Here is a 27,846-nt window from a genome sequence, read left to right on the forward strand (position 1 = left end):
CCGGGCGCGGCCTGCACGGGGCCGGGGCCTGTGGGCGCTACGCCCCCGCCGCCGGCAGCGGGGCCGGGCACGGCCGGGGTTGCGGGGGCCGGACGGGCTGGGAGGGAGGGAGCGGAGGGGATACGCTCGTCAGCCGCCCCCGCCCCGGGCCCGGCCCCGCAGCGATGGTGGTCGCGGTCGGGCCTGCGCAGGGCCGGGGACTCCGCCCGCGGCCTCTGCCGGGAGCGGCGGGCGGGGGCGGGCGCTGGTCCGGCATCGGGGCTGGGGGGGTGGGGGTCCGTACTCGGCATCGACGGGAAACGGGATCCGCCGGATCCCTTTAACATGACAAATGCAGGAAACTGCAGCCCGGGTCCCGGGAACCGGCATCGAGGGGAGGGATGGAGCCGAGGAACTGCAGTGGAGCCGAGAAACTGCAGTGGAGCCCAGGGGCTGCGATGGAGCTGGGGGACCGGCATGGGGGAAGGACTGCGGTGCAGCCCATGGGCTGAGATGAAGCAGGGAGACTGGGATGGAGCTGGAGGCCAGGATGAATGAGGAGCTGCGGTGGAACCGGCAGGCTGCGGTGGAGCTGAAGGGAGGGGAAGGTTCATCGTACTGTGCTGAGGTTCACTGCGGGGCCGGCAGACTTTTGCAGTCCCCCAGCCTAAGGGTCCTTCTGCCCTCTGTGAGCCCAGACCTCCAGGTTTCTGCAGCTGGCCCTCAGCAGCGAAAACTGCGGGGCCGCGGGTGCCTTTGGTTTCTGTGTGGATCYCTGGTCCAGCTCGATGCCTGCCAAGCACTGCTGTTTCCCTGCCCTGGGTTTTGTTGTCCCTGCTTGGTGTTGGCAGTATGCTCAGCTCTGTTCCYGCTGCCTCACACCAGAAATGTCGCTGCAGGGACACATGAGGTGTTTTTGTATAGGGGTACCAGCCACCATGGCGATGCTGCATGGGAGCAGCAGCCTGGGTGCTTCTCCAGAGGCCTGCATTCRGTCCTTTGGGGTTTCTGTGGAAAGAAGGGAAGGAAGACGGACTGTAAGGACAATCTGAAAGGTTACATGGGTTGAGGGAATGTAAATCCCAGAATTTGTGTTATCTGCCTCATGATGCAAGGACAAAGGATACTCAGTGGGGTCAAGACAGGCTATATGTAAAAGTCTGGGCTGATGCTGTAGGGTCCTTTCCACCTCTGTGGAGGTCTTCAGCCACAGAAAGCTGTTAGGTTGATGGAATTTCAGGAGAAGAGGAAAGGGACTCAGGCTGGATGGAGATGGGTGGGAGTGCAAGGCTGGTACAGACTGTGGCAGTGGTTCAGTCTGATGTGTCAGGGTCCCACCAGTCCAACTGGGGGGATTCATGGTGGGCTGGTGGGAGAGGACTGTCCTGTACCCATTGCAGTGGGGCTCCTACAACTCTCCCTTACTTGTGCCTCTGATGATGGCTGTGGTGGGAGCCCTGAGGTCAGTGGTGACATGATCTGATCCTGTGTGTGGTTCCTGCGCTGTGGGACAGGGTARCTGCCAGCTGAAACATGGTGGGGCTATGCCTGAAGTGCTCCCAGGCTCACCTCTGTGGGCAGAGCCATCCCGCGCTGTGTCCCTGCCCCTTGTCCCTCTRTGGGGATGCCATGCTGCCCAGGGTGCTGGGCGCGTGTCCCATCCTGCACCCCCAGCCGCAGGAGCAGGTGCTGGGCATGTTGGCTGGGAGGCGTGTGCGTCTCTTAGCAACTCCTCTGGTGCGTGGTTCCTCCTGTTGCTCAGGAGGGTGTGAACACACACACCAGCCTCTTGTGTGCCGCTAGGTGCTTGAGGCTCCTCAAAGTGCCCTGTGTGACCCAAAATGAGGGCTAAGGGGTGCCCTGCACCCGGCTGGCTGTGGCATGGTTCACCTTGTGTCTACAGGGCTGTGGGATGGTGCCAGAGTCTGCATGTCCTTGGGGGCTTTGACTGCTCAAGCCACAGCCCCATCCTTTGCTGTGGATTTGTAGCAGAAATTCCACAGATTTCTTTGTCTGGGCGCATTCTCTTATTATCTGTCATGCATCTGGATAAATCCTGATCCTGGTGAAATGTGTGTTGTGATTACAGTTACCTGTGACCCGTTACCAGGTGTGTTTGTGAATTAACAGGGGTAAGTAATTAAGGSCTGGAAGAGCCTTGCTGGAGATGTTGTCATTCCATGAAGTGCCTGGGTATTGAAGGAAGTTTCCCTCTAAACTGTGGGTATGGGGCTTGATACAGGAATGTCTGGGAAGAGAGTTTTGTTTGTTGATGTTCCTGTTCTGAAGATCAGAGTTGGTGACTGGAACAATGGCTCATGGTGTGAAAATCTATGACAGAAGTTGCCAGTGAAATCCCAAATTCTATTTCCTAACAGTCGAGCACTGGGTCTTGCAGGACTTGCTCATGTCCTCCTGCCAGATTTCTTTCCTGTAGGCAATTCCTTCATTTTTGATAGGAAAACGTCGAGGCAGCACTATGCTGCAGTGGGGGCAGTGGGTCTGAGTTGCACACCGTCTGTTGGGGCCAGGGCTGCTGGTGTCCCCGCAGGGGTCTCACTATGAGGATGACACTGTAGCAGCCAGGCAGGCAGTGGAGTTGGGAGCATTGACAGACATGTACAGAGCTGGTGGGGGGGGGGGCCCTGCCAAGAAGGAGTGTGAAGTGGGCGTTGGGGGTCTGCAGCAGCCAGAGCCCTGCCAGCCCCTTGGGCTTGGAGAGCAAGCCTTTCCTGAGGAGTTTGGAGCCCACGATGGTGTGAGAGCTGGATGTGCCTGCTCACGTGTCAACATCGGTGGTACCACCGTGGGAAGAAGGGAAATCTACTCTGTTTTGGTCTCCTCCTTGAGCTGGAGCTTTGTTCAGAGGTGATGGAGGCAAAGGGGTTGGGGGCCACGGGGGTTGGGGGAGATGGCAGGCTGGGCTGGTCACCAGCATCAGCTGCATCGCAGGCAGGACCTGGAGATTTTTAGTCGTTTCTAACCACCAAATTTGGACAGATTTTCAGGGGGCTTGCAAAAAGCGATTCCCTCATCCCAGGCTGCTTTCCTTGCCAAGTTGCAGAGACTGCTGCAAGCTGCTGAGTTCTATAAAAGATTTCATATCTACATAAAGCAAACTGGTATCAATCTGCAGCTGGTGCAGCGCTGCTCACAGTAAATGTGACCTCCAACGTTGTGACTCTGGGACAGGCTACAGACAGAACCATATTAATAGAGTTTGTAATTAGAGCAGTAATTGCAATGCTTAATTTCTTTCCTAGAAATGAACTTTAAGCAGTGACCAGAATGTGAGTTTGAGGAGAACGAGCAATGCCTCTGGTATAGGGGATTACCTGAGGGACATACAGGACAGGCTGTGAGCAGCATAAGGCCTCAGAAACTAGCAGGGATCCATGGATGGATGGGAGAGACAGCGCCAGGAAGATGGAACAGCAAAAGAAGATCATGTTACGGGACTGAAGAGATGGTTACACAGAGGTTTTCTGGGTGCGTGAAGTGGGGAAGGCAGGAGGGAGAAGTGGAAGGGAGATAAGGAGAAGTAGGTGAGAATCCCTCAACAGAGCGTTTGGCAGATAATGGGAATTTTCTTCTGATGTTTGTGGTCGTGCACATACCTTGCAGCCCAGCTCAAGCTCAGCTCTCTGGGAGAGCTTGGAGAGGGTTTGAGCCATAGTGAGGACTTGGTGGCCAGGGAGCAGCAATCTCTCTATAGTCAGTTTTACCTGGATCATGTTTTYCCCTTGACTGTCCTTCCTCGTGTCTCCCACCCACCTCTAACCCTGAGTGTATTCCTTTCTGCGGTTTAAGAAGCTGATTTAGTTTGGGAAAGCTCTCCTCTACAATTTCCAGCTGTTTCTACTCTGGCAGAGGCTGGGGATGAGTGAAGCCCTGCAGAATGTCTCTGGTGGCTGGGAGCAGCCTGGATGTCCATGAGCTCCACATCTGCTCTGCCAGGCAGGGGATGCCCCATTGCCAGGTCTACATCACTCCAGGGCCTGGCTGTTGGCTGGATGTGAGGCCAACATGGGCTGTTGGATCAGTTGGTGTAAACAGCTCATCCCAGGATTTTAGCCTTAAAACATAAGGCCTCCAGCTACGGCCTGTCGGAGGTACAGCCCTGGGCCTCTCCACCTCAGGAGTTTACTCCATCATAACCTGCCTTGCTGACAATAATTTCCGTCACTTTGTCACTTTTCCAGCTGGCGTCTCCAATATCCTGGGTATTTTCTGCATTTCTCTCTGAGGAAGGACTACCTTGATACTGGCTATTTTCACGTTTAAAGCTGCTTGTACCAGTTACGGAGGTCACTTTGCTGTCTCTCTTTCTGATGAGTTWAATTTGCTGAACATCATTCTTTTCAATTCCAGTACAAGTCTTCCAGTTCCATGTTCCATATTTCCCAAAGTCTTTTGAATTGGCTCCTGATGTGCTGATTCACAAAGCAGRCTGAGGCAGGGGCTGCCACTGATGCAGGATTTTCTGGAAGAAGATGAGGACCCTCCTCACTGSAACCCTCGAGTCCTGCCAGGCTCAGGGAGCCCCATGCTGCCAGGCTGCATGCAGGGCTCACCGTGTCCTCGCTCTGCTGAATCAGCCTCGAGTAAATTACACCCTTTGGGAAGGAGAGCGTTCTGCTTAGCCAGCTTTTTCCTGCTAATTCCGTGACCTCTGCAGAATTGCCCTGTTTATGTGTGCCTGTGAGTTCCTGAGGGCTGGGAAACCGCAGGCCGTGATGTTGGGGTGCTGTGAGGGGAGCTCCAAACTCTGAAGCCATCGGTACTGCCCTGTTCCAGGGTTGGAGCTGAGCATTCTGGGCAGCTCTGTGGCTCCTGCTGTACTGCTTCCTGTGTTCAGGGCAAGGTTCTTCTGGCACTGTGGTCTCCAGATTTGCTAGAAGTTAAGTGCACAGGTAAAGCTTTCACCTTGCTGAGCTTACAGYTGGAGAATGCAGTCTTGGGGAAGAGTCAGAAAATCGGAAAAAACCTTTTCTTGATGCCCTGATCGRTAGGAGTTGGGAGAGATGGTGAAGCTGTAGCAGGGAGGCTGGAGGATGGTCCTGATGGCTGAAAGCTGAGCAGGATGAAGTTGCAGGTGCTGTGGTGAGGGAGGTAAAGGTTTCTGGTGTTCTGGGGGCAAGAACTTGGTACTGTGGCTAAAGACGTGTACAAGGGAAGAATGGGATTTGGAGGTGGGCTCAGGAGAGAGCTGAAATCTCTGTGGCTGTGGTTTCAGTTCCCTTGATCCAACTTAAGCCTGGTTGCTGTGGATAGGGATAGTGCAACTCTTCCCACTTGGCAGCTCCACCTTCCCCTCGCAGTGATCAGGAGCTGCTCTGGCAGGAGCCAAGCATGTGTTTGGTTTGGTTCAGTCAGTTCTCAGCTGCTCATGGTGTGACTATGTGAATGTGGGCAGTGAGGAGTGGGGATGCATGGTCAGGCCTGGGGGAGGCAGAAAAGACCTGGACTGTGCTGATCCAAGCTATGTGAGGGCTGACGGTTAATCTCCATGTGCCTGATCTCCTGACCATAACGGCAGCACCAGTAGCACTTGGGGAGGAGCAGAGTCTGGTGCCTGATCCAGGGACACACTTCAGGTGTTTGGCCAGACATTGGGTGGTCTCTTTGTGCTCACTGTGGKTCAGTGTGATGTCAGTTCTTGGTGGCTCTCTGCCTTCCCAACATAACTCACGCCCCAACATAAATTCCATATTTCTCAGGAGTTTCACAACTTGGTTGCATAGAGCCTTATCTGGTTTAAGGATGATCTGCACTGACTGTCACTCCAAGCARTGATGTCCTGCTGATCCAGGTGTCTGTCAGAATGGGGACAGCAGTGACCCTGTCCACAGAGCTTCCTCTGCGTTGGGTGTGGGGTGAGCTCTGGTTCATTCCTGCTGTGCTTTGGGCTGGAGTTGCTGGGCTCTGTCTGGGAGTACCCGGTGGGAGCAGAGTGAGTGGGGCCAGCTTTGGGCAGTTGACTGTGAGTCACTGATCTGATGTTTGTTTTCAGGAGCTTCTGTGGAGTTCCTGACAGAGCATGCCCACTTTCTGCACGTGTTGAGCTCTGCTGGGCTCTCACCTCCTCTGGAGTCTCACTGAGATGGGGATGTAAGGTGTGGGTGCATCCAGACTGGTTGTTCTGAGCTAGTGATGGGACTTTTGCCTAATTTGGGTGGCCAGATTAGATCTAAATGATGTCTGATCTGGTCCTAAACTATGTTTCTAGCTGGACTGGCTGGCATGGGATAGTCCTATGCTGGGGAATACTGGGTGCCTGGTGCCTGGGGCAATGGAGTGCAGCCTTTGGGCTAAAATCATCTTGTAGTTGGTGTGGATGGGGTTGGAGCAGGCAGTGGCCACATGATCTGGAGGAGCAGCTGTGGGCTGAAGGGCTGTCACAAAAGCCTGGCTGCTGGGAACTGAGGGATGCAAGAGCTGCCCCAACCTGTGATCAGAGCTCTGCACCTTTACGGGCATCTCACCAGTACAATGATGCTCCTGTCACATCCCTTCCTGTCAGGAGGAGACCCTTTCTCCTTGTGACCCCACCTTCCTGCTCTGGCATCAGATTTTTTTAAATTGTTCTCCAAGACTTTCTGCAAGTTGTTATCTCCCTGTGCAGCAGGTACAGGGATTGGGAATCCATGTCTGTTGTGTTCCTGCCTGCAGTGCCCTTCATGGAAGAGGCACCTGTGGAGTCACTCCTGCTGCCTCCCTCAGCTCTGGGCAGCACTGGGAGCAGGGAGCCTGCAGGTGCCTATTCAGGTGGATCTCCTGAAGTGATGTAGTGAGTGCAAGAAATCTTCTGGGGCAGGAAAGCTAAAAATTAAAATAATTTTAGCCACTTCCCTGCAGGAAGGAGATATGTGGGATTAAGACTTGTTGTGTGCCTGCTCACCACCTCTGACCCAATGACTTTCAGACCTGCTGTCCAGTTACAGCCAAACCCTACTGCTGCTGAGTTCCCACAAATCCTAAGGAAATAGGTTTTCAGACAGAGAAGAGTGCCTCAGCTTTKGGCATGCAGAGGGAGAGGGATGATTGCATCTGTCCAGGCTGCAGTGGGGCTATATCTCYGCTTTGGAAGCCCTGGCTGTGAGTCACTGGGAATTCCTGCCCGGGGTCATGTGTGAGATCTGGTTCTGGCCATGTGATCTATGTGATGAAATCCACTCCAGCCTCGGGGCTCTGCGCCACACTCCCAGCTGCTGCATCTGGAATGCTGGCTGGGTCCTGCTGGCACCAGAGTCCCAAGGGTGGAAGCTGCTGACTCCAGGTTGCCTCGGTGGCCAGTGTGGGCTGTTGGCCCTGGCTCTTGCAGTGGGCTCAGCACTCACTGGCTCCTGCTCTTGGTTTTGGGCAGCTTTGGGTATTTACTCCAGCAGTGACTCCTGTGGTAGGGAAAAGGGGTCTGGCCTTCAGAGAGGGACTTTGAACAAGGTACTGGTGTGACAAGACAAGGGGGAATGGCTTCCCATGCACAGAGGACAGGGTTAGATGGGATATTGGGAAGAAATGTTTCCCTATGAGAGTGGTGARGCCCTGGTATAGATTCCTTGCAACAGCTGTGTCTGCCCTATCCTTGCAAGAGTTCAAGGCCAGAYTGGACAGGTCTTGGAGCAAMCTGGAGTAGTGGAAGGTGTCCCTGCCATGACAGGGGGTGGAACTGGATGGGCTTGAAGGCTCTTTTCCACTCAARCCACTTGGTGTTTTAGATGATCAGCCTCTTGATGAGTGCTGTTTGTCCCCAGTGTCAAGAGGATTGAGCAGAGCTGGAGGAGCACACATCCGTGCAGGATGCTACGCTCGTGATAGGTGGCCAAGGCCAGTGCTGTTCCGTGTGGGAGGTGGGTGCTGCAGGGCTGATGGCACTGTGGCCCTTCTGCTTGGGAGCAGTTCAGTGAGAGAAGCTGCTCCTGGTTCTGTTTTTTCACTGCAGTCACTGCTTGGAGCCTCACCCAGTTGAGTCCTATGTATGGGAGCACATGACAGGGCCAGCTCTGCAGTGGATGGCTTGGAGTTGATTTAAAAGTGAGAGGCGTGTGCTGATGAGCACACGGGATGGGGGTGGCTCTGTCAGGACATGGATCTCCCAGGTCAGCCCCCTCACCTGAGGTGATTTAGGGTTCCTGGTGGGCATGGAGCTTGGAGGAGCTTAGAGGAGCTCTTTGGAAGAGGAGAATAAAGCGATTTCAGGTGGTTTACATAGAGCTTTTCCAACAGGAAGCACAAATAAGAGGAAACAGGGAGGTGTTTGCTGGAATTCAGGAGCTGGGAAGCGGAGCTTCTGCCAGGGTTTGGGAGGAAGACAGTGGAGGAAGGATGGTTGTTATGGAATGAGACATATGGGAGGGGAAAGACATGCAGCTCGCAGTTGACGTGACAGAAGAGGAGTGCCTGGAGGGGGTTCAGAGGGAACGTTTGCCTGCTGAAGAGAGAGGATAGGGAAATAATTCCAGCAGCAGCAGTGTTGTAGCTGTATAGGGATGGGGCAGGATTTTGTGGGTTATAGGCAYCTCTGGGGAAAAGGGGCAATGCAGAGGGGTTGCTGGAGGGCCTTCGGCTGTGTGGCCAGCGGATAAGATGGTTCCAGGGGCTGGAGCTTGTGCAGCTCCGCAGGGGTTTAGGGACAGCCGGGGTGAGAAGACAGTGGAGGGAAAGGAGGATCCATGAACTCTTACTGTCTGAGTCATGTCCTCAAAACCCAGACAGGGTCTGAGTGACGTCCCCAGTCCCTGAGCAGCAAGAGCTTGGGGGGAGGTGGGACAAAGCTGGGATTAGCATCAGCTCTTTTTAATCATGTGGACCACGGGCTTGTGGGTGCACACTTGAAATGCTGGAGGGAAAAAGAAGCTGAGACTTCATTTTGGACAGGAGACAGTCCAGGAATAGAAAAGCAGAACTATGAATCATCACACAGAGCTGAGGGATGGCATTAAATTAAAGGCTGGCTGGAGGAAGCGTGGAAGGAGAAGGGAAGGTGCTATGGGCAGAGCCATGTGAGACGCRAAAAGCAGCAACACTGGAGGTGGAGAGTGAGGATGGTCTGAGGCTGGTGAAAAAAGCTGTAGAGAACCAGGAGATGAACAAAGAGGATAAAAGAATTGCTGGGATCAATGAAGACAAGGTATTGTGGCCAGTTTGGTTCCTGAGAGAGGTCTGCAGGGTCCAGAAGAGCTCAGAACCTGCATGTAAGGCAGGAACAACCTTATGCAGTCCCCTGGTGAGACAAGAAAGGGCAGTGGGAGATCCTGGGGTGGGAAYGTCTGTCCTCCTGGGAAATGAAGACCCGTCAGCCACATCAGTCACATCAGACACCTTCCCAAGAGACTGGGGAGTTTGGAGAGAGGTGAATTTGGTGGATGGACTGTTGGATGGGTGAGGAATTGCATAGATGGCCACATCCAAACTTTATGGTCGGTGACCGAAAGCATTAATGAGCGCTKTCCACCCAGTATTGGTTAATACCTTTATTAATGGCACAGACMGTGKCACTGAGTGCACCCTCAGTGTGTTTGCAGGTGAGACAAAGTTGGGGSGTGCAGGTGACAGGTGGAGGGCAAGGGTGGTGTCCAGAGCGACACTGGCAGAGGAGTGGGCCCATGGGACCCTCATGAAGTGCAACAAGGTCAGGTGCAAGGTCCTGCACCTGGTTTTGGCCAATCAGTTATACCAGTATATGCTGGAGCACCTTCAAAGCCTTATCCAACCTGGCCTTGAACCCTTCCAGGAGTGAGGCAACCACAGCTTCCCTGGGCAACCTGTGCCAGGGTCTCGCYACCCTCACAGGGAAGAATTTAATCCCAATATCTAATCTAAATCTCCTTTTTTAGTTTAAAACTATCACCTCTTGGTTTGCAACTGTCTGCCCATGTATAACATCTGATATTGCATTTTTTACTGGAAGTTTCAGTGAGTTCTTTGACCTCTGCCTGTGCTGAGCCCTTCTTTGCTCTTAGTTGTGGAAACTTAGACCCCCTCCCCCCCATCCTCAGCATTATTCCTCCGTGTCTTCTCTGTTCGCTTGGAGGAGGCCAAGCTATCCTGTGTTCTTACATTGGTCCCTGATTCATCTSTAGTTTTCACTGTTTGTCATGGGTCACCTCTCACTCCTTGTGTAGCTGCTCTGGGCTCAGGCTGAGGTGCTGCCACCACTCCTTTATCCTTATTAATCTGACCTCATTTCCATTTTCCTTGTGCATGCCTTCCCGTGCCAAGCCTGGTACGGAGCTTGGGTGAGGCATGTTGGTCTCCTACCATGCTGGTTTCTTCTGCACTGGGATGATTTCTGTGTTGCCATCAGTGTTGCTTCAGCAGCTTTTTGTCATATTTTTTATTTTCTCTTTTTCTGTTTCCCTTGTGGATTTGCTTCCAGTAAGATCTTACTTAGGAATTTTGCTAATCATAGAATTCCCGAATGCTTTGGGTTGAAAGGGAGATTAAAGCTCATCCAGTTCCACCCCCTGCTCTGGTCAAGGACACCTTCCACTAGACCATGTTGCTTCTAGACCTCTTCAAGCCAGCCTGGGATGAGGAGTCAGTCCACAGCCTCTCTGGGCAATACCTGCCTTGGTGGAGTCTCTGCAGTTTGCTGTCCTTCGTTCCACAGACTGTAAGAACTTGTGGACAGTCGTTCCTGCTCTGCCTCCTCCCACCAGCTTCCCTCAGAGTGTCAGCTGAAGGATGTTCTGATACACTGCAAGACATAGAAATTGAGTTCAAGAGAGTCTAAGAGAAAATAGAGGACGAAATGGTATGTGGCCTGGTACAAGTGAGAAATGGGCATGGGGGGAGATGCCCATCCCCTTTGCAGGGCTGGGAGTAGATTACTGGGAAGGGGATTACACAAGGTGATGGATGAGGTATTCGGGGAGCTGTGGTGGTGAGAGGCGAGGGGGGAGATCAAGATATTCATCTTGGATGAGAAAATGTCTAAACGTGTGTTGGGCTTAGTCAGCTGGTTTGCAGGCTCTGTAGGGTTTGTGGGGTTTGACTTCAAATGCAGACTTCGATACTGGAGTGTCTATTCCGTTATTGGCCATGTATCATGAACTAATAAATCAACCCCCCTGTTCAGCTTAACAGCATTACCATCCAGGTCGGTTGGGAAGTACTTTTTCTGTCTGGAAAGGTCTAGTATCACTCATTCCTGAAGGTCTTCACACTCTTCCAGGGCAACAATTGAYAGGAGGCCAACCGCTGCTTCTTTAGTTAGTTGTTCCAGTCATAAATTCCACCCACTGCTGATCATTCCCATTTAATTCCCAATTTGCATTCCTCTGTTTTAAAGTTCATTTTCTCACTTGTTTCTTCAGATTGGGCTAAGTAAAACTTTGTTACCTGAGTGTTATTCCCTGAGAAGTTAACTGTTACTTTATCAATTATCTCTTGATGGTCTTTTGGGGAAGTTAATCTTGTAATGCTCATTAAAAGTATCTTCATGAGTTAATTTCCTTTGGTCTTCAAAGAATTTTTACAGCTCTTCCTTACCCAGTGTTCTTAAAATGAAAATCATCAAATTATAGGCAGTGTGCTCCTACTTGACCCAGCTGCAGTTCCATGAACTGTAAATCCAGCTCCTTTCTCTGCTGGCTGCTCTTTTTCATGAAATCCCAGAGTGGTTTGGGTGGAACCTTAGAGGTCATCTGTGGTCCMTGTGCATTAGAGCTCTGTTGTCTGGCCTACCCATCTGCTGCCTCCTGATGCTGGATGATGTGAACCCACACTGATGGTTCCTGGTCACCCAGTCTCTCCCCTGTTGGAAACAGCCCCAAAAGGACATGGTCGGTGGTTTGGGATTGGGGGATATGACTGTCCCAGCATTCCTGATATTTGCTGTTTCACCACTCTTGGAGCTGGCATAKTAAAAGTGTTTGCCTGGAGCTTCCCAACATCCCTGGTAAGCTTTCAGGTGTCACTGGAATCCTCTAGGMTGTCAGCATGGATCTTTGGCTGTTCTGAGCCTGGTCCTACCTTGTTTATTGTAAATGGCTTCGCAAAATGATGGTTTATAGGGGGAGCATTTTATGGGAATGGGTTACATGGTCATGGAAACATGGGCAGAGTTGTTTGTGTCATGGAACCATGGATCATTATGAACTGCAGGGGACTTCAAGGTTGTCCAGTCAAACCCTGTGTCAGCAGCACCTGAACCACATGGAGGAGTGGAATCAGCTGTAATATGAATTGTTTGACAACATCCAGCCATTGACTCCATCCCCTTCCCAGGGACTGGTGTCATTGGGATGGCAAGGGAGGTCAGGGGGTTCCCCTTCCCACAGGCACTGGTGTCAGCGAGGGCTGCTGGGGCAGTATGAGGTCACTTCACTCTGTTCCAACCATTTCTGAATATCTCTGTTATTTCAATATTTATTATAAATTATCATGAGCAGGAGTATGAGCTCACTCTTCCTTGTTTTTTCTTGCACCATTGCATTCAGGTTGTTTGTGYCTTTAAATTAAAGTTACAATTTTAAATGGCATTTTAAAAACTGTTTCTGCTAATGGTTTTGCCATTTTGCATTTGCCTGTATTTACCCTGTATTTACCCTTCCTCAGTGTTTGTGTCAGTGCCTCTGGTGCCGTCAGTGCGAGGCCCAGCAAATCCCTGCCACTGGACCTGCTCCGAGGCGTGAGCTGTGTCTCCCTGTGCAGGTCCGTGCTCCACGCAGCTGCTTCCTGCTGCTCTAAGCATTGTTAGAGACTCATTTTCCTGAAGGCTTCAGCTTCCTACACCATTTTTGATACTTCCTGCATTCAAGATCTCATTGGCATCTGTTTTTTCCACTTTTTTTCCTACTTTCCACCTTTTTTTGGGCAGTTTGGATGTCACTTGCCTCTAGGCTGCTTCAGGAGTTCTGGCTGAGTTGTTGTCTTGGTGTTTTTATGAAGTGTGGGCATTTGAGCTGTCTGATCAATTATTACGGAAGTGTAAAAACCCAAAGCACAGCAAAGGACCTGATCTGGGGCTTAGAATCCTGGAATGGTTTGGATTACATCCCATTGCATTCTACCCCCTTGCCATGGTCAGGGATGCCTTCCTCTAGACCAGGTTGCTCCAAGCCATGTCCAGCCTGGTCTTGGACATGTGCAGGGATGGTTCAGCCTCACCTGCTGTGGGAAAGCCCACGTTGCCCTGCTTTCCAGGTGTCAGGTCCTGTTGCTGTTCCTCCATTGTCCCCGGCTGCTGCTGTGCCCATGGCTGTGTCTGGTGGGCTCCTCAAAGTGCTGGCTCTAGCTGCCTCCCCTCCTCTTCTTGAGCTAATTCTGCTGGTCCCAAAGTGCAGCAATGCTGCCAGATTTAGATGGCACACTAAAATGAGTGCAGTTAATGAGAATTTGGGTTACTTTATTACTGAAGTAGATGCTAGGCGGCTTTCTCCAGGTGAGGAGGGTGCAGTGGTCAGAGGGACCAGGGCAGGTCCGGTGCCTCAGTCCGCTTGCACCAAATCACATATCCCTGGGCCTTGGCCATGTGGATGCAGCACTTGGGAACATGGTTGGTGGTGACCTTGGCAGTGCTGGGGGAATGCTTGGGCTTGACGGTCTCTGAGGGTTTTCCAACCTTTATGATGGCATGATTCCATGACAGGCCATGCTTCTGGCAGAGCCTGGCCATTRGGCTACCCCATGCCCAGGGCAGGGGGTGTTGAGTCTGATGAGTTGGTGTTGTGTGGGGCATGGGGTGAGCCCTAGGCTAGTCACCAGGGCCAGCAGGTTGGTGGCAGCTGTGTTCAGGCTGGGGGCTCACCCTGATCTATGTGATGAGGGCCCCCACAGCAGGGCTACTGGTGTGTCTGGGGACAGGTACAGCACCTTTGCTCAGCATCCCTGGACCACCACTGATGGACTGGGAGACCCCTGCTYGTGGCACTGCCACGTCTGTGCTCTGCCCGGTGTCAGGGCCCTCAGGGAGCCGCTGGCAGCAGCACATCTGTGAGCAAATCTGCAGCTGGAGCTGCTGTGGCTGCATGTGCTGGCCGCATCCATGTCCGAGGTGAGTCACCAGCCACGCTGTGACTCAGCCACAGACTCTGCTGTGCYGCTGGCTCTGGCACCTGAGTCACTGTGCTGTCAGGTCCCCAGCCCTGGATGGGCAGGCTGCAGGCAGGATTGGGAAGGCTAGAGTGAGGAGTCGGGTTGGAGCTGTGATGTGGGGGGTCCCAGTGTGGGCGTGGGGGAGCTTGTGTCTGTGTGATGGTGACAGGTGTCCTGCAGCATGTCACCTCCACAGCTGCTCCGTAGTGCCGCGTGTGACATGGAACAGCAGCGGAGCCACCTGTGTGACATGAGGAACTTGAGTGGGTGACTGCAGGGTTCTGGGTGCTCATGGGCTCCTTGTGCAGAGCAGCAGGATGGATCAGAGGTCACAGTGGCTCTTCCCTGCTGGTGCCTGTCTGTACAGGTAGTCTGGGCAGCAGGTGTGTGCAGCTGTGCCCTGGGAAGTTCTCTCCAGAGGCTGCAAGAGTCTGGCCTAGAGCACTCTGCTTTCACGGGAGGTCAGCTGTAGAAGTAGTTTCAGCCCTGGAGAATTGCCAGCCTCAGGGTGGGGATGGCTCCATGTGAGCTCCTGCTGGAGCAAGCACTTGCTGTGTCCCACAGACTCGAGTGTAGATGATGACATCCTTCCACCTGCCCCAGGTGTGAGCTCTTGGAATCGGGTTGGAATTTTCTCTGAGTGGAAAGTTGCTCTCCTTGAGGTTGGACATCAGTGTCCTGACCTTCAGGAAGGGCTTTAGGAGTGTGTCTGCAATCATGGAAGGAGTGTGGCTTGTTGCCATGTGTCCACTGTCTTCCATGCACGGGCAGGGCAGTGGAATGCACGTGCCTTGGAAAACTCCTCTCCATCAGCATGTTGCCCACTGTCTGGCTGTAGATGTCTGTGGTGGTACATGATCAGAGCTGGGCTGAGCAATTTCAGTCCTGGGCAGAAGGCAGAAGGGCAGCTCTTCTCTCCATTTCTGGGAGATGTGTCCGTTACCTGAGGGCGTCCTGGGTACAGGGAGCTCCCCTCCTCAGCTCCCATACCTCAACAGCCTTGTTGATGCTCCTGGGGTTGCGATTTACGTTGTGGTGTTCTGCAGACCCAAGATATGAGTCCGGGGAGTCCCATGGTGCTGCCAGGTCCTTCCCAGCTTTGCTTCCAGGAAAGACTAATGGCCGTGCAGTAGGTTCATGAGAATGGGGTGAGACAGGGTATGCTGTGCCAGTAACTGGCACCTCGGCTTCACTCAGTCCTTGGGCTGACCAGAACAGCTGTGGTGTAGTGCTTCGCTGTGTCAAGGAAAGGGCCTACCCTGGGAGACACTGGGCTGGTGCTCCCTKTAGTGCCTGGAAACATCCTATAATTCCCTGAGTGACTCACGAGCACATGAAGCCTTTTCCTGCTGCTGAGGCACTGGGGAAGCCTTGGTCAGCAGGATTGCTGTGTCCCCCAGGATCAACTGCTGACAGACAAGTTGGCGCTGGACTGAGCCACCATGAGACGTGAGCTTCCCTCCCCTTATGCACGGACATGGGAGGCTCTCTGGAAACACAACTGGCTATTGAAGGAAGCAGGAGCAAACACCTGAATGTTGCTGGCTGTGGCACTGGGGCCAGGTGCAAGGCAGTGTCGTGGGCAAGCACTGTCTCCTCCTGGCGCTGGGGACAGGAGTGTGACAGGTTTAACAGTTAAATTCCCAATGTTGGTAATTGTCGTTCCACTGAAGTCTCTAATTCTGCCGTTTCCATGGAAATAGAATGATCTTGTGATTAAGATGTGAAGCTGAGGTGGCAGCTCTCTGGTCCTTTGGAGCTGCAGGCCCTTGTTCCCTTCCATGATCGTGTCTCTGTGAGAGGAGACACACACCTGCCCTTATACAGCAGTCTGGGTTCCTGTCTTCAGAAAGGTATCTGGAAGCTCTGGCTTGCCCCAAGAATCCTGGCAGAACCTCCTCAGGTGCATTGAGTGATGGTATTGCTCGTTCTGTGTCGACTGAGTGGGTTGTCCTCTATGGCAGCTGTGGGATCCGGAAGCGGGGGAGTTGGATAATGTGGTGTCAGGGATGGAGGTGACATCATCACCTGAGTCTGCTCCCCTAGGCTTCTTGTCATCATCATCGGTCTCAGGCTGAAGTAGGAGTGATAAGTAGGTTGGGTGACTTGGGCACTAGAAGTGCTGATTTCTCTCCATGCTGTGGGAGGGCCGAGGGTGCTGGATCAGATCCGGCACTGTAAACCACAGATGGCTGGAGTTCAGCTTGAGAGGAGGAGGAGGAGAAAGAGTTGCAATGGGACCCACTTTCATTCTGTCACCTTCCTGCGCTGAGGAGACATGGGGCTGGTAGGGCTCAGCAGGGCCTCTTCCTGCAGAGCTGCCCAGGGAAACTGGGCTCTGCAGAGCAGATCTGTTCTTGGGAGGCTGGGGAGCTGGGATGTGCAGCCCACCTCTCCCAGGTCCCCAAGCTCTCTTATCTAACTGAGTGGCCTTGGCATTTCTCCTGGTTCCCTGTCTCAGGTAATGGCTTAGAGGGAAATCCTGCAGTCACCATGGTCGTAGAACCCAGAACATTCTGGGTTGGAAGGAACCTTAAAGTTCATCTAGTCCCACCCCCTGCTAGGAGTGGGGACACCTTCCACTATCCCAAGTTGCTCCAAGCCTCATCCAACCTGGCCTTGAACACTTCCAGGGAGGGAGTAGCCACAGCTTCCCTGGGAAATATTTTCATAGAGTTGTTTAGAATAACCCCAAAATTTAATCTGAGAAATGCTGGGACTGGGGGTGCAGGAAACACTTGCTGGGCCCCAAGCAGAGTGTGCTGTAGTTTGGCAGATCAACATCTAGAGCACTGGGCTCCACCTGGAGCTGGGAGGTCGATCAACGCTTCAATCCTTCACTCAAAGCTGGAAAAATGTACAGCTTTGGCCAAGCTGCTGGGTTTTTTTCCCAGCCTCCTTTTGGGAAGAGTCTGAATTGCTTTTGCTGAAACTTCTATAAATACCCTCCCAATGCAGTGAGTGAGCATGGAAAATGTCAGTGAGAATGTGGGTTTGGCAGCCCTGGGCCTCGCTGCTGTGGGGATGGTGTGACAGCCCCAATCACGGCGCTGCTGGCAGCTCAGTGTGCACACATGGGGGCGCGGGGAGAGGGGGGCAAGGGGGCCCCCTTCTTGTGCTGCTGCCAAAGGGGCTCCAAGGGGCTCCTTTGCCCCCTGCCTGGCCTGTGCTGCTGTGCCCTTCTGCTCCCAGCACAAAGCCTTTCCCGAGTCCAAAGCTGTGTCTCATGTTTCTGTAGCCTCGCGTGGAGCTTTTGTTCTTGGATTTGGCCAATTGTCCTCTGAGTGCGTGTTCACTGAGCGCCACCACAGCCCTGATGAGACATTTCACAGTGATGCTTTATGTGAAAAATCTCCTGTTTTGGACCTGCCTAATTGGATGTGATGTCCCCAAGTTTCTGGTTTGGAAGAAACAGTGAACAAATTGTTCCCTRGCGGCCTTGTCCTTTCTTCTCCTGGCATGGAAAACTTCACTCGCCCTCTTCCATCTTCCTTTTCAGGCTCCCTGTGCAGTAGCTGTTCTATTGGGTCAGTCATTTCCTGCCCCTCTTGGTAYCTTTTTGAGTTTCCTACTATTTATTTTTGAGACCCAAGTCAGAAGTGCTGGGAAGGTTGAGGACTGGATCAGGATGAGAGCATTGGGGTATTCCCTGTYTTGTTCTTCCATTCTTTACCTAGTAGTGCCTGGTACCCTCTTTACTCTTTGATTGCTGCTGAGCAGCAAACTGATGCTCACAGAATCATGGAACCATGGAATGGTTTGGGTTCGGAGGCCCGYTAAAACCCATCTAGTTGCGCCCACCTGCTATGTGCAGGGACACCTTCCACTAGACCAGGTTGCTCCAAGCCCTGTCCAGCCTGGCCTTGAACACTTCCATGGATGGGGCAGCCATAGCTTCTCTGGGAACAGTTTTCATAGAGTTATTGAGAATAACTCCAGGATTTCATTTGGGTGGTGAGAACTTGGAGCTTGTTTTTGCAGGTGTAGAATCAGAATTGCTTGTTTCTGATGATTCCACTTCTTATTGGTCACCTGCTGCTCTGGCAGCTGAACACTTGGGATGTTAATATCCTTTTGCCACCCTTTCTCTTTGTTTCTGCCCTCCTGAATAATGCTTTGTGCTGATGGGGTTTCCTTGCTTTGTGTTGTTCTCCCTGTGCCTGTAACACACCCGATATTTGTTCCGTACCTTCCTCCCCTGAAGTTCCGGGGCTGCAGACTGGGGCTGTGCTGCCTGTGAGAGCTGTGTGCACCCGGCCAGCAGGCAGAGCTCCCTGTCAGCCCAAGCCTTGGTCTGAGCCCCATTGGATCTGTCCCTTCTCCCAAGCTCCCGTCAGCCAGCTGGCCATTCCCTGTGTGTCTGCAGCCACGGCAGGTTTCCTGTTTGCTGACCTGGCAGCACGTCACAGCACAGCAGTGCAGCCCCCTCCTCTCAGAGCAGATTTCTCCCAGAGAGGGATGCCGTGGTCCTGGGCTGCACAGAGTCATTCTGGGGTGCACTCTGTGGTCCTGGGGTGCATGCCATGCTCCCTGGTGGCCCTCCTACCACAGTGGCTGTACTTGCTCCCTGGTAGCCCTCCCTCTTTGGCRGCCACATGCCCTCCTGGGTACCCTTCCTCTAGCCTCGATGGCTCAGTGTCGTTCATTCCCACCTTCTCCAGAAGCACACCTAAAGAGCCCAGTGGAAGTGTGAACCCCACAGCCTTGCTTGGGACTTGCTCCAGGCAATGCACAGGTGCCCTGAATGTGTCGTGGATTTTGAGGTGAGCAGCAGTGCACACTGAATGTTAACCGGAGTTAGTGGGACTGGTGTCATAATGTCACCAGTGGTACTAGTCTGGTGCCAGCACTGTGCATACCTGGGGAGGTTCCCAGCACTGTTTTGTCTTCATCAAGGTCATCTCTTGGGAGCCATCCCAGCCATTTCCTTGGTATTGGATTGCCTGCAGGTGGGCAAGGAGGTCAGAATGTTCTCCGTCTCTCACAGTCCCCATAATGCCCTGCAAATCTGGGGCAGCGATGCTGTTCCTGGACAAGGTGTTTGGGTGGTACTCACCTGTGGCTGTTYGGTTTTGGAGACTGCTGTGACTAAAGCCAAAAAACAATAAAATGATGATCCACAGGAYTTGGGAGAGAGAGCACAAATAGTAAATGCAGTAATTGCAAAGAATGTCATGTTTGTGCCCAAATCACCCAAAGCCCTATTAATGAGAGAGGCTGTGCCAACAGCCAGCCTGGCACAGAGCGGGTGGTGCATTTGAACAGCAGGACTGGCAGAGTTGATCCTGAACGGAGGAATTGGTGTTACGGAACACAGATCAAGAATGGAAGTGAGCAAAAGAGATGGGGCATGAGTGGCTGTGAGCATCCAGCTGGTCAGTGCCTATCGGGAATTGGGAGGTTTGTTGGGAATGGGGCTGTTTTTAGCTATGATGTTTATCTGTACTGTCTGAAACATGGGGTGGGGGCAGCTGTGCAGTGTGAGCATCTCTATCCCTGCTTGAGGAGGTGGAATCCTYTCCTTGGTGTGATTGTTCAGGCCTGAACAGCAACTGCCAAAGCCAGGTGCTTTCAGATTCTTATCTYTGGGCAGCTGGCACCCAGAGCCCTTGGGAGCTGGCTGCAGAGCTCCCTGGGAGCTGGCTGTGYGAAGATGAGCAAAGCTGGAGTGGGCTGATGCTGTGCCAGCCTTCAGCAGGATCYCTGTGGATGACTCAGGTTTTTAGGATATAGTTAGGCTGATATCGATCCTTAGGAAAGCAGCAGAGAGCCTGACATAATCTGAATTAKTGGAGAATTAAAGGAGGGAAGTGGGTGCTCAGTGATGTAGTTTGATGGGATCTACTTTCCATGACACTGAGAACAGCTCCCAAGCAATGGGATTAGTGAAAGGTGTTAGTGACTAAATAATACCCTGAGGCGTCTTTATGGTAATTAGGTTAGTCCAAAGTGACCTCAGAAAAGAACTGGAATAGTCAATGGTCAACATGAGATATGTGGAGTAAGAACTGGGGCCCTCAGTGTGAATATTTGTATTTTTGTGAATACAGACTAGGCTAAGGCAGGTTTGGGGGGATTCCTGGGGGTCCATCCTCTCCTGTGAGCATTTAGTGTCTGTATTGGGTCCTGACAAAATCAAGAATGGTTCTCCCTGCCAAATCAAGGTACTGCGAGGCACTCAAAGCCATCCCCTTCTGCCCTGACCACACAAGAAATTGGTGTTGGTGTGGGGTGGTGTTTGAGGTCTCCCTTGTTGCTCTCTGTGGTCAGGTCAGGCAGGGGTCCCACTGTGACTCAGGCAGCTGGGACCCTTTGGACCCTGCCAGGACTTGGTATTGGCTGGGAGACATGAGATGAGGGTCGGTGAGGCCAAGGGCATGAGCCAGGCAGAACAATCCAGGGACTGGTCCCTCCTGGGGCCTTGGAGTGAGATGTGACACCCATTCCCATTTGGGAGRATGAGCCTGTGTAGGCTGAGGTGTCTGTGGCTGCAGCAGGGGAGCCTCAGAGGGCGGTGGGAACAAGGGAGCGAGGTGCAAGACCTGCACCTTCCATCCCACCTTCCAGCTGTGGCTTGTGGCTTTTGGTTTCTGGGTTTTTCTGCTGTCTGTGGTTAGTGGTTGGCCAGCAAACCTCTGTGCAGAGGCCTTGGGGAGGAACCTGAAATGCTTGAGTTAGACACAGGTAGGCTGCCTGGGCCACTGGGGTTTATAAAGGTGAGCACTGATGGAGATGGATGGGATAGGGAGGCTGCTCCCAGCTGGTGCTGCTCAAGGAATCGGAGCTGGGACCCTCGTGCCAAAGTGGGAGCAGGAGACACCAAGCCTGTAGCCAGCCTGGAGCAGGGGCATCGGCTCTGCATCCCTCGGGCTGGGGCTGTCTCCAGCTCTCCCCAGGACCTGGGAGCAGCACCTGAGGTATGGGTTCATTGGTGTGGGTTCATTGAAATGAATAACTTGCAGTGTTTGTTGTGAAGGTGAGTTTCATGTGCTTGATGACATCTACATTCTTCAACATCCCAAGGGTAATTAGGTTAGTCCAAAGTGACCTCAGAAAAGAACCGGAATAGTCAATGGTCAACAACTCTAAATCCATTGCTTGTGAGCATTGAAATTCCAYCATGGGGTCTGGGGTCTGTCCACTGTGAGGGAGCTGGTTTGGCTTTCCTGGAGAAGGTTGTTGGGGGCTGTAGCACTGCAGTCCCCCTGCTCCAGGTGGAATACAAGGGTATCACTAACATGGTTCTCACTACTGGCTCTTGTTTGCAGCAGAACAGTCTCTGTGTGTGCAGATGCTGTTAATCACCATGCTAACCTYAGAGAATGACGACGTGGGAGCAGCAATAACATGGCATTTGTTGGGGYGCTCAGCCGCACGTGAGCATCCCATGTTGTTGTCAACCTTGGTAGCTTTTTAGCTTGTGTTTTGAAAATACTTCCTTTGCTTGCTGTGTTGTTCCTGAACAGTTGCCTTTGGGAACAGGGAGGAAGAACGGGATCTTTCCATGGCTTTAATTGTTTTGCATGTTTCCCAGGGAGGGAAAGCTTTGGAAAGTGCTGTTTGGAACATCCCTTTGGGATTTTGGGCTTCTCCCCTTTCTGTAAAGCTCAGTGCCTGTATCTGGCTGTAGACCCCTACCATTTGCTGGGGTCTGCTCTTCTCAAAATTCTTGTGTCATTGGTGCCTGCAATGCCACGTCTGCAGAGCCAGAAGGGTGCACACAGAAGGGCTTGGAGGGCCAGGCTCCATCTGCTGCTGGGGTGGGTAGGGGCTTTGCTTTTGGCACAGRAATGTCCTATATCCGCTGGGCATATGAATGTCACCACAATGCAGTCACATCTGAAGGAACTCCATGGTCACAGCTAACAGACAGCTCTGTGACCACCCTTTACAGGCTGCTGTGGAGTCTCTGCCTTTCTGTCAAAGCAGGAGGGATGTCCACTTGTATGGACATCCCAGCACACAGAAGTGCCCGGAGATGGCTTAAGGAGCAGAGGTGATTGCTGCTGCCTTGGTCTTGTGTTACACCCTGTAGGTAACATCCCAAAGCATTATATTCCAGGGCTTCCCTGAGGCACCAGGGTCTGGACCAGCTTAGGAAACATCCCTGCATCTGTCATCCTTACATCTGTCTTGCAGTGTGTGAGTGCAGGATCTGTGGCATGGCGACCCCCATAGGGTCCATTGCAAGCTGCCGGCTTTGAAGGGCTGGAATTTTGGCAGCAATTTGGTGTTCAGCTTCTCCTTGGAAGACAGGAGCGTGGCCGTGCCCTGCATTCATGGCCGTGCCCTTTTTGGATGACATGGGCATGACCTCACGTGTGCGGGAGGGAGGCATTTGCTTCAGCGCAGCATCCCGGGGCCAGGAGAAGGTGGCAATTTCCGCATCAGCAGCTCGGGGTTTGCAGCAGGACCTGAGCTAGTGCTGTGCCGTGTGGGAGGAGGGAGGGAGCTGGTGCTGGAGTGGGCTCTCCTGTGACTGTTACTTCCGGGCTGATGTTAACTCTCTGCTGGCTGGATCTGTTCGTCCTCTCCATGGAAACTGTAGGGAACAACCTTCCTTTGGGGGACCTGTCATGGCAAGAAGCCTTGGAAAGTCAGTCAGCCTGTCAAGTGTCAAAGCCAGGGCTCTGTGCTGCTAAGGGGGCATGGGCACAGGGGCAGAGCAGGGTAGGGCATGAGGGTCCAGCTGGCAGTGAGGGTTTGTGCCAGCGCTCGGACCTGGAGTACCTCATCTCTCCATCCCGAAACCCCGACGATGTATGGGGTTAGTGGGTGTTTGTCAGTGGGAGAGCAGGAGGTCATTGTCTATGGGGCCCAGTGTGGTTGGGGTGACCAGAAGGGGTTGTTGGGGTGCTTGGGGTGACCAGAAAAGGGTACCACAGTGGAGCTGTGTGGTGTACAGTGGTGCTGTAATGGATGCCCAGTCTGTGGCAGGACTCAGTGTGAACGTGTCCCTCTGCTCAGGGTCGGGGACGCCTGTGTCTCCTTCTCCCTGCTCCTGTTTGAGCTGAGGATGGCTCTGGATCAGTTCTGGCCTGGTGGGGCCTGCAGGCAGGGCCTGCCCCCGCCTCCTCCAGGTGACGATTCTGCTGACGCGCTGGCAGCGTGGGCTGTGACGTGAGGCTGCGGGGGCTGCGGCGCTGCACCCCACRGCCAGGCCGCCGAGCCTGTGCCCCCGGATGCTCTGGTCTGGCAGAGCCTCATCAGTATTCCTGGTGCATGGCCGAGCCGGCTGGTGCTGGTCTGTGGCGCCCGGCAGCTCCAGCACAGTCCTGACGCAGTGGGGTCCTCCTGCAGCTGTGGAGGGGGCGCGGCTGCCACCCCTGACACTGCGCACAGCCCTCCTGCTCTCCTGCCCCAGCTGGGGCAGCGTGTGCTGGGGCCATGGGTGCCCTGCAGCTTTGCACAGGTGCGGTGTTGTCACCTTGTCCTGACTTTGTCCCTGGCAGTGGTGCTTAGCCTGGTCTATTGCCCACAGTCCCACAGTCCGTGCAGGACTGTAGGCCCTGGGCACTTGCAGCCCCGGTGGCACATAGGGCCTGGGTCTGGCTGGCGTGTTCACATGCTCCTGGTCTGCTGCTGGAATCTGCCCTCTGCGTGGGCACTGGGAACCACTGGAGTCATCCATGCTGGGATCCTCATCCCTCCCCCAGCTGCCGAGGCAATGGTGGTCCCTCATCCATGCTGGCTGTGTGGGGCTGCAGGGAGGCCCTCAGACTCAGGCCCCTCTGCAGAGTGACAGCACATTTGAACCCAGGAGGGATGGTGAGTACGGTGTCCCGTCCTCCAGCTGGGCATCTCCCTGGCAGCAAAATCACGCTATCTGCAGATCTCTGGAGCAGCAGTACTGTGTGGTTCTGGGGGAACACAGGGATGCCTGTGCTGGTGGGTTTGGGGGAGCAGTGCTACCAGTGTCATGGGGTCTGGGGAGCACAGTGAAGCATTTGACCATGGTTTAGACTCCTTTTCCTTTATGGGGCTCCACCCTGAATGTCACCCCAGGGCCAGCCGGCACTGGAAAATTCCCTGGCCCTTGGACTCTTTCCATGCAGCTGTTGTTAAGCCTCTCATGGATGATATTAATTTCAGCCAGATGTTCATGGTCATGATGTTTGTACTATGCATGTGACTCAGAGAAGTKCTGGTAAGGGACCAACTTTGCTTTTGTCCCCAGGCACCTGCTCCCAGTCAGATTGCCAATGCCCAATGTCCCTGTTACCTCCCAGCTCTCAGAGATGCTTCCGGAGCCCTTCACATTCCTGGGGATCCTGGCCAAGCTGCTGCCTACCAGGAGCTTGTGCGCAGGTGAGCTGTCACCTGTTTTCTGCATTAGACATGGACACAGCTCCAGTCCAACCCAGTATGGTTGTGGTGTGAACTACCAGAGAAGAGACACATAAAAGGTGCATAGTGAGTTTCAATGATGGCTGTCGTCAAACACTGGTCATTTCTGGTCTCATTCTCAGAGCAGCTCCTCCATTGGTGGAGGGCTGAGGCAGCTGGAGCCCATATGTTGCCAAGACTGGCAGGGTTTGAGCCTGTCCTGGGGCGCAGGTTCCCTACCTGGGTGCAGGTGCCCTGCAGGTCTCAACACCAGGACTTGAATCTGAGGCTCCCTTTTAGCCTGTTTTAGAGTCTTTCATTCCTCTGTAGGAATAACATCGAGAGGATCATATCACAGTGTAGGGAAACCTTTGCCACGAAACAGCCTAATTAGGTAAAAACGGCATTACGCTGTTGCTGTTGTATAGACCARTATCTTACTGGGATGCAGTAGGACAGGTGTTGTACCTGTATTTCTTCTTGGGCTGCTGGAGGTCCTAACTGAGTGTTGTGCCCAGGTTCTGGTGCTGTGTTTAAGAAAGGGGGAGACAAACTGCAGAGAATTGAGGGAATGCTTTAAGAACACAAATAGCTTTAAAAATACAAACCCTGGTGGGACAGGGAAGGGGATACTGTCAGCTGAGGGGAACTGTCCATGTTTTTCAGTCGGTTTAAGCAGAATTTGGATGAGGTCACAGGAGGAGGAAGAGCAGGAGCAGGTCACAGGTCTGGAGCAGGGCATGAGGAGGTCATAGGGCTGGAGAGGGAGGTCATAGGGATGGATCAGACAGACCCTGTTGGGGGGATCCAACATGTCCGGTTCTGCCTCAGTGGGCAGCACATGGTGTGTCATCTCTCCAGCAGACAGTCTGTGATTCAGCGACACCTCACAGCCAGAACCTGCCAGAATATTTTAAAAAGCTGAGACTCATGTGGAAGGGGGACCATCTGGTGCTGTCGGAGTATGTGCTAAACCTAGGGTTTRGAAAGAGATGGATATAGACGGTCCTGTCTCCCTACAGGAAGAACTTCCCATCCCTGGGAGCATGGAGCTGTGCCAGGTAAGGAGYTTGTGAGGGCCCTGACCTGGTTCCCTGCCCAGTTGCAGGTACCTGTGCCTGAGGTACCCCTGACAGGTCRGCTCTGATCGCCTGGTCCCCACAGCCAGCCCTGTCGGGTGTTCAGCACTTTGGAAGACGTTCCCATGTAATTGCTTCTTGCAGAATTCCTCATCCTTGCTGCAGTGAGGCTGCTCTGGGAGACGGGATGGCAGATGCTGTGCATACGGGTCAGATCCAGTCTGGCAGTTTGCGTGTTTCTGTGACCTTGGCACATATGGCAGAGCTGCAGCTCTGGCAGGTTGTTGRGTGCCTTCTGCTCAGTCCCGGGCACAGGTGCCCATTGGCGTGTGAGGGAGGGGAGAGGGATATGTCCATCGTCTRCCCATGGAGCATGGCCATGGGGTGGAGGAGTGGGAGCTCTGAGCTGCTGCTCCGTACGTTTGGCACTGGGTACCAGGGAGGGGAACTGCCAGGGTAGGGCTGGTGCTGACAGGTGCGAACACCCGAGGGAACAGCAGGAAGTGAAGCCCCAGGAGAGGCTCTGGGTGGGAGCTCTGCTCCTGCACACCATGATGGGGGTCTGTGGTATTGACAGGGATGGGAGGGGAGGTGGATGGTGGGACCTGTGGGCTTAGGAGAGGAGAGAGAAGGGAGGGGAAAGGGCTTGGCCAAGGCGCTGGCTGTGCCGTGGGGAGGAGAAGAGCTGTAGGTGGGGTCTGGCTGTGTCTGAGGCCTGGGTGCATTGAGAGAACTGGAGAGGTAGGATGAGGCCTGCTGTGGAGGAGAATGAGGGATCAAAGAGAAGGCAAAGTTCAGCAAGGTGATGGGATTTTGAAAGCATTAAGGCAGCCGTGTAAAAGACCCCTGTACAAGAAGGGGAAAGGGGAGATGCTGTTGTTAAGGTGTTCCCTGGAGAGGCCTTGAGAAGCAGAAGACCTAGGCTGGTTCTGTAGACAGGGCTTTCAGAAAGGTAAAAATAGCTTAAGGGGGAGTCAGGCATCTCTTTTTTCTTCCCCAGAGGGAGCACAGCTTGCACTGTGAAGGAGAAAAGCCAGGGAGAGGGAAAAGGTGTTAGGAAAAAGGAGGGGGAGGAGGAGGATGAGGAGGAAGAAGAAGAGGAGGAGAAGGAGGAGGAGAAGGAGGAGGAGAAGGATGAGGAGGGCCCTGGGGTGATGCTGGAGACTGGGACTTGCAGGCAGCAATGGAGGGGAAGAGGTGGAGGAGGTCAGGACTCGGTGGCCAGGAAGGAGGGTCAGAGCTTAGTGATGGTGGGTTTGGTCAAAGGAGAGGACTTTGACCTGGAACGAGACAGGAATGAAGCTCTGGCTGAGGTAGTCRTGCTCGTCCTGATGCCCTGCTTCGGGCTTTGGAGGGTTCTGGCGGTCTGTGYTCCAAGTGTGAATGCTCCGGACTGCACGGGCTACTGGGGTTCCATACTGGGTTTTCATGTGTCCCTGAGCATAGGGCGGCCGTTGGCATCAGGCAGCTGCCGGGGAGTTCGCCGGCCCAGCACAGGTTTGGGAAAGGTGAGAAGGCAGAAGGTAGCAGCTGGATCAGGGTGCAGGGCCGGTGCGGTCGGGGCTGAGGGACGTGCGGCGGGACTGCGGCCGGGGAGGGCAGCGGGGGGCCGCGGGAATGCCGCGAGGAGCGGGATCAGGCCGGGGCCGCCGAAGGGGGGCGTGTGAGTTTGCCGGTACCGAGATCACACTGCCGCACCCGGAGCCGGTCCCGCCGAGATCCCGAGGCCACGCTCGGAATTGCTATCGCTGCCGGTGTCCCGCCGGCATACCGGTTCCGCTCCCGGCGCCGCTCCCGCAGTCCGTCCCGCCGGGATCCCGGTGTCGCTGCCGGTGTCACGGGCGGCCGCGGCGAGCGGGGGCGCAGCGCCCCCTGGCGGACATGGCCGGCCGCGCGCTGCACCGAGGTCCTCAGTGCCGGTCCTGCCCCGGCTGTCGGTACCTGGCAGYGTCCGGCCCGGTTCTGCTCCCGGTGAACGCCCCGGCGGGGTCCGGGCCAGTTCTGGTCCCGACGCTCGGCGCCGCCCCGGCGGAGTCCGATCCGGTTSTGGTCCCGGTGAGCGCCACGGCGACGTCGGGGCGGCCGGGAAGCGCCGCCGCTCCCTGATGCGGGCTCCGGCTCGGGTACTGAGCCGGCCGGGCGGTAACAGGGACCGGCCCTGCCCTGCCCCGGGACCGCAGCCCCGCGCCGGTCCGGGACGGCGCCGCCGCTCCTGCCCGTCCCCRGGACTCGGTGCCGTCGGTGCCCCCGGAGGGCGCGGCGGGCGGGGCGGCCCCGGCCTCCGCCCCATCCCCATCGCGGCCCCGGCCCGTTCCGGGGCGGGCCCGCCCAGCCCCGCGCTGTCGGCGCCGAGCACGGCCCGGACATGCGGGCGCGTCGTGGGAGCCCCGCGCCGGCGGCGGAGAGCGGCGGGCGCGGGGCC

General features: G+C 54.3%; 1 protein-coding gene across 2 annotated transcripts in view; it reads left to right on the forward strand.

The window, feature by feature from the left end:
• Positions 1–27,846, forward strand: part of AGAP3 (ArfGAP with GTPase domain, ankyrin repeat and PH domain 3) — a 110,711-nt gene that overhangs the window by 605 nt on the left and 82,260 nt on the right. The gene's annotated exons all lie outside the window — the stretch shown is intronic.

This window comes from Malurus melanocephalus, unplaced genomic scaffold (genome assembly GCF_030028575.1).
Source record: "Malurus melanocephalus ecotype Western Australia unplaced genomic scaffold, MMel_1.1 scaffold_86, whole genome shotgun sequence".
NCBI classification, from domain to species: domain Eukaryota; kingdom Metazoa; phylum Chordata; class Aves; order Passeriformes; family Maluridae; genus Malurus; species Malurus melanocephalus.